Source organism: Pezoporus occidentalis, unplaced genomic scaffold, assembly GCF_034315485.1.
Source record: "Pezoporus occidentalis ecotype Australia unplaced genomic scaffold, CSIRO_AGI_Poc_V1 ctg72, whole genome shotgun sequence".
Taxonomy (NCBI): Eukaryota; Metazoa; Chordata; class Aves; order Psittaciformes; family Psittacidae; genus Pezoporus; species Pezoporus occidentalis.
The window spans coordinates 3,782,943-3,789,978 of NW_026916072.1; positions in this window are offsets into that span (position 1 = coordinate 3,782,943).

The following is a 7,036-nucleotide window of genomic DNA, read 5'->3' on the forward strand; positions in this document are numbered from 1 at the left end:
GCGCCACCGGGCCCCGGCTCCGAGCGGCTCCGGCCCCAGCGGGGGCTGCCCGCAGGCGCGGGGCAGCGGCTCCCGGTGAGCTCTGGGGCGGTCGGCTGTGTCTCTGAAGAACCGCGCTGCTGCCGAGCCGGGCCCGCCACCTTTGACGGAGCAGTTCAAGGGGGGTTGCGAGTGTGAGAGTGGCTGAACGCAGCACGCCACGAAGCGTTCCAACGCGTGCAAAGCCGTGCAACCCGCAGCAAAATCCCGGAAGCCCGCAGCGCTGAAAGATGCCCAGGCATCCGTTAGCGTTTGCATCCCTTCTTCCTCCTCCATCACCTGATAGCAAGCAGAAAAGACAGATCTTCTCCTCTTCCTGGTGGTTCTTCCCACTCTATTAGAGACAAGTGTAATTGTCTTCGACCATAAGGATTACAGAAACATAAGAGAAAATTCTCTGAACTTTGCTAGTCACCAGCATGAAACTTGTGAGCTGTCAGCTGCTGTGATAGACAGTTGTGTGGACAGGAGTTAACATCTGGGATGACCAGAGAGGCCTTGATTCAGGGCACAAGTCCCTGTCACAAACAGTCAGTTCCCATGAGCCACATCTTCGAGGCACTTCAACGCAGTACTGCTGAGGAAACAGCACAGCATATGAGAATTCTGCGTGCTCAGCAACGGAGAGCACCAGAGAGTAGTTTCAGACAGAAAAATCCATGCCTTTTCTGTCAAAGAAAGGGAGATAATCCTCTGCTGACTCAGCTGGGTGAAAAAGCAATACAGCTACTATACCACAAGAGTCAAGTCAGCAACGACCTGCAGGTTCCCTGAATGGTGCTGGATTCTGTCCCTTGCAGTCTGCAGGATTCCCACCAAGATGAGCTGCAGTTTAGGAAGCTTGATGGGTACAGAAACCAGTGTCATGTCTCATTTTGCTCCTTAGCACCCATCAAGCCTGCGTTGAGGACACAGTTGAAGCCTCCTGAAGGTTTGGACAGTCACTGTTTTGGCAAGCATGTGTAGATCTGTACCATCATAAGGCTCTGACAGAAGGTAATCAGGAAAAATGCCAATCACAGAAGGTGGGGGGGACGGAAGTCCAGAATAATTATCTGCACAGGCTCCACTGGTACTGCTGGCTTACAGAGTTTTCTCAAACTGAGATCTTTAATCAAAATGTGCTCTAGTTCTCAGCAGATAAATTGGGAGATGATGCAATAGGTCTTTTTTCCCATTAAATTGTGGTGACACCACTGGCTGTGATCTATATGAAATAAATCTTGTAATCAGAGAAAACTGTTTCACAAAAAAAGGTTTAATTTATTTCTGTGTGTTGTAACCTGCACAGAAGCATTAATTTAGTTAGTCTCAAGGGATTGCACTAAAGCAGCTAAATATATGAACAAAGCAATAAACCTGCAAATAAACACCAGTGTACAGTAAGTTCTCTCACAAAAGTACAATTGTAGATCATGGAGGGGAAAAAAAAAAACTGGTGACATGATGAAAGATTTTTAGGTATTTTCATGCCAGCTGGTAGAAGTGCCTTCTGTTGATTCAGTCCCAGTGCTTGCTGCTGGTTTTTGACGTGGTGGCTGTCCAGAGCTGCAGCGTTTCTCTGCAGTGCAGATGCTCCTCCAGCTGGCTTTCTGCCAAGGAGAAGACAAACAGGAGACATATGAACTGTGTGAGAGCTTAAAATCCATATACGAGCATGGTCTGCACCATAGAGACTAGAATTTCTAGGTAAGACTGTTTACAATTAAGAGATGGGGTTTTATCATGTGATTCGTTTGTGTGTACCATCAAATGATAGAATAATATTTCTGTTCTGATGTGAACCATGGTTGTCTGTGGTCATGGTAGAATGTGGGTGCCTTGAGTCCTGGTGTCTGTGCATTGCACAAGGCAGTGAAAGGGGGGATTTCCAGCCTACAAAGTTACTCCTTTTCCCTATAAATTCACAATCTGGATCCATGGAATATATCTGCAAGCCAGTTATGGTGTAAGTTTCTGCTTTCCTGCACTGCAGCACTAACTGGCACCCCCATGAAATACCAGAACCTGACTGGGCTGATTACAGAAATTAGAGGTTCTGACAAACATCACAGAGTGAGAGATGGCAAAAGTAAACAGGATTACCTTTGAGCAGTGAAGGATGATGCATCACAGGTAAACAATCATTATAAAAATGGATTTAGAAAGTAGGCTCAAAATATCATAAAAAGGGTCTTCATAATATCATGGGAAGAACAATCCACAGAATTTCAGTTTTCTAGTCCTTTTAGCCTGGAATGATGACTTCCTTCTTTCCCCAACTAAAAATGCCTATATGAATAAAAATACTTCTGAGAACCAGAGATCTATGGCAGAATCTGAATGAGGATAATGTGTTTAACAGTGGTAAAATATAAGGTTATTTTGGCTTTTACACTTCTAAGAAGCAGGGGAAAATAGGTGACTGCCTAAATGGACTTTGTGCTTTGTTCAGGCCTTGATCTCTCCTGTGGTGAACATAGCTATCCTTGCTTGGAGCAGATGAATTGAGTGTTGAAGGTGCTTCCACGTAGAGATGGAACCCTGTGGCCATTTATACTGTCATTTCCAGGATGTGTTCTGAGATACAGAAAGAGAAACAGAGGGCTAAGCCCTGCAGTTTGACCAAACCACATGCACTTTTTCTTCTTTTTAACCCCATGGGAGATTTATCAGAGGAGTACTCCTGTTCCTTCCACGTAGGTGTTGCAAGATACCAAGTGTCTCCTGTGCAATTTGGAACAACTGCAGCTCTGATCAAGACTAGGATCTAAGTGCCTACGAAATTACATGTATATTCATTGTGTCATTTCCAGTGAACCAGAGCTTAGAAATTAAAATAGATGTTTATCAGACCTGGAAAGGTATTAATTCGTGCTGATGCAGCAATCCTTCTTTGAAGCCAAGGTGATTTTTAATCGATTGAATACTAAATGCTAAGTGGCCAGAATTCTTACCTGTTTCATCTTTCCTCCTAACTAAGCCCAGCTGAATGAGTACATGGAACAGTCAGGCAAATCACAAGCATAAAAAAATGAACACAAATGGAATATTACTAAGATTTTTTTGCAGTCTGAACTGTATAGGTTGCTAGCAGCTTCACTAAACAGTGCTAAAACTTAGATTTTCAGAGACAAGTAGCATCCTTACTCCTTTATTAAGTTTAGCTATCTTGATAGGTATCTTGGTTTACGTATGTAATTCTCACTTGAAATTAGGATGTGGAATTTGGTGCTTTTCGTATGAACACCATCTGAGGATGGGGCCTGGAACTGCAGTGAGAAACAGAAAAAATGATTCATGGTGGAAGAAATGAGAATGAGTACTAGGACTCATGTTTTGGTTTTGCCATCCTAATTAGTAGACTACAATGGCAAGGAGTATTCAGAACAAAATACAGCTCCAACTGTCCATGGCAAATTCTGTAAGATCCAAGAAATTCTGAAAAATACTCCAAATATGAAAAATCAGCCTTCACACCTTTCTTTATTGAAATGCTGGTGCTGCACAGGTTTTGCTTGAAGGGAAAGGAAGCAAAGATTGATTTTGCTCTTCTATCCTCTTTCTTAGATAAAGGTGGCCACAGCCTATTAGTAATTTACAGTAAGAGTGGCAGAAAAAGGCAGCATTCAGACTGAGGGGAGATATTGACATCAAGGATTTGTATATTATAAAGAAGGCAGGCTGCTTCTTCCTAGTGTAAAAATAGATGGGGTGAAATGAGATTACGAATTTAACAAAAAGTGCAGTCAGCTTTAAAGCTCACATGAGCATTTGGCTTTTGCTAATTTGACTGCCTGGACTGAGTTCTCAATTGCATCCTATGCAGGTCCATGAAACAAAATTGAATTGTAGAAAAATGCGACTGGAAGGCAATCCTGGAGATGATTTAGTCCAACTTCCTGTTTCATACCAAGATCAACTATACCTGTTTGTGAATACTTAAAATACTCAAAAGTCTTGAATGTCAGAGGCAGCTTTTCGTTAGCTTTACTTTTCAATTAATTTTGCTTATTTCTGTTTTGTGTTACTTTAAACCTATTTGCAGTTCATGTAAACGAATTTGTAGTACTTGTTCCCTAAACTGTGACTGTGAAAACCAAATTATTTCCCATGGTCTTTTTTCTATTTGATGACTGTTAGCACAGCCAGTTCTCTGCCATCTTTTCACTAGATGTAGTACTTAACTTAGGCCCTGTCAGTGTAGAGTACACATCTAACATCTGCATACTGTCCATAAGTATAATGCTTGCTGTTTGCACCTTCTTCTATGGCAGCAGTAGTATGACACCAACTCATGATTAGTTTGTCAGGCACTATGACTCCCCCAAGCTGCTTTATTTTACAGTAGTGCCACATAGCATAGCAGCCCCATCCTGAACTTGTGTGGTCAGTTCCTTCCTTTTGGAGAATGTTGTTCTTGCCTTCAATGCAGTTTGTTAATTTTTCGGACAAAGATATTTAATTTTTCTTCTACTACTTACAGTCCTACCAGTTTCAGATTGCTGGTGGGTTTACTCCTTGTTTTGTGACCAAGGTGATGAGAAAAAAAGGTGAACAGAATAGGAATAGCCCATTGATGTTTGGACCCTCACTCAAACAGTTCTATGCTTGTTTAGATATAGAACTGATTATTGCTTTCTGGGAATGGATATTCAACAGTTTTACTACTTATCTTACCAAAATTTCATCATAGCTGTGCTTCCCTTGTTTGCTTATGAGAACCTCAAACAGATACTAGTAAAAGTCTTACTATAATGAAATTGCTATTCTGCCACTTCTGTCCATAAAGCCTGTTGCTGTGACAGGAGAAGAAATCGGATCAATGCTATGCGCCTTGTCTTTAGAGATCTGTGTTTGGTGCTATTGCCTCTCCATTACCTTCTAGACACAAACTGGTAATTTGTTTGATTATTTGTTGTCAAAGTTTTTGAGGATTTGATGGGAATTTTGTGAAAGAGTGGCTAGCACATTTGCCAATTCTAGTCTTCAGATACCTAATTATCCTCCATGAGTTTTGAAAGGTAACTGTTCACACTTCCAGGAACATTTGTTTGGAAGAAGTCTAGACTCGACAGTTTTTAAAACATCTGGCTTAGGTGAGCACTCCTTAACTTGTTTCAGCCCTTTTTCAAGACTGAAATCTTGCCCTTTGTTTAGCTGAGCTAGTTCCCATTTTCTGTTAAACTTTTCAGAGAAAAACAGTAAAGGCTTTTTCCTTCTTGATATTACCCATGCCGTAATGTTCCTTCAGGTCAGCAGACCAACAATTCTTAAGAGTTGTTGCTTTCCTACTAGTATGCCTGTAAATCATTTTCTCGTTGCTCTTTATATCTCTGGCCTTTTTAATTTTTGTCCTTGTATGTCCTACCATTCTTTTATACTGATCCTTTGAGAAAGCTGATACAGTTCGGATTTCTTGTTTCCTTTCCTCTGTTTTCTTGTTATACTAGAGTCAAATCATCTTCTCCTGTTAAAATTTCTTATATTTTCTTTGCGTTAAGATAGCTTGCACTTGTGCCTTTAGAAAAGAAACTGCTCTCTTCATAACTTTTGTCCTGCAAGATCCTATTTGACAGTTATCTGTTTATTGACATCTTCTCCTCAAAATCCATTCTTTGTTTTTTCTGCTCTCTTATTTTCTCCCCAAAGATACCTAATGTATGGCAAATGTCTGCCCACTTGCATGTACTTCTCATGTTGTTGTAAACACAATAATTTTGTCTTTTTTCCCCTGGTCAGTAGTTAACTGAATCTATTATAGAAACACCTTCATACAAAAATCTGGAGTTTGAAGGAGGACTTGGCTTATGCAGGCCTTTCTAATGCACTATTGAAGAACATGTGTTTGCTAGAAGCTAATGAAGACAAGGTGCCGGCAGGATAGGAGTGTAAAAGATGATGTGAGGAAGCATATAGTTTTCATGTTCTTTCAATAAGGCACTTATTCTTAGACATTGAAGGGGAAGACAGTAGCAGGCTTGGAAACCTGCTAGTAAGTCCAGCAAGGATCAGTAGTGGAGTACTGTAAACTTGCTTAAAAAAAAATGAGGGGTCATGCTATACTTGTACTTACAAGACAGCTTTACTTTCTATTTTGCCAAAACAAACAATTACATTTTATTTCATTTCGAGAGAGAACATAAAGGAAGACCATTTGAAATGCTTTCATTCTGATGGAAGCAGAATTCTGCTTGAAGGGAATTGAACAAAGTGCAGAAGCCTGTCCTAAAGCTTCTGTGACACTTGAGGATTGTAGACTGCCAAATGTGCCATCATGATCCCATCTCCTTTCAGTTCCCTGAAATAAAATATTTTGTGAACATGAAATCTGTCTTCTCCTAAGGGCTAGCAAAAGCCTATGAGCAACTTGATCTTCCAAGAGCAGGATTAGTAATCACATGCCTTGTGGTGTTATTTGGCATTGGGGCAAATTTCAGGCAGTAACTGAAGTTGCATGCATTTTTTAAACTAGCGTACCAGGAGAACTTTCCAGCAACAGCTTAGCGTGTCCTAAAGGAGCATCCTCTGGGAGCTGAATGACCAACCACTAAAGCATCCTTCCTGTGTGCGAATTGGAACTACTTAGAGACTGTTCCATGTTCTTAACATACATGTGCAAAACGGGTCTTTCACGTAGCAGGTCCTGTTTACTGTTTCAGAACATACAGCCTTGTGTCTGTAACTTTGCATAGTAACAGTTTCTTCCAGGCCAGATATCAGGGTTTGGTTTTTTTTTCAGTTTTCAGTGGTTTTGGCTCTCCAGCAGGTTTTTAAATAAAATCTGCAGAATTCTCACGTATAAAATACAGAGAGGTGCAGAAGTGAAAAAACCCCGACAACAAAAACCCAAACACGCGAGAACTTGCAAAAGCCGTTTGCGGAGCCAGGCCTCGGCCTCCTTCGGCGCCAGACCCGCCTGGCGGTGCCCGGGACGGCGTCTCCTTGGTAACGGCGCTGGCGGCGCGGGCGGGGGGATCGCGCACCGCCAATCGGCGCCATCCAAGATGGCGTCCGC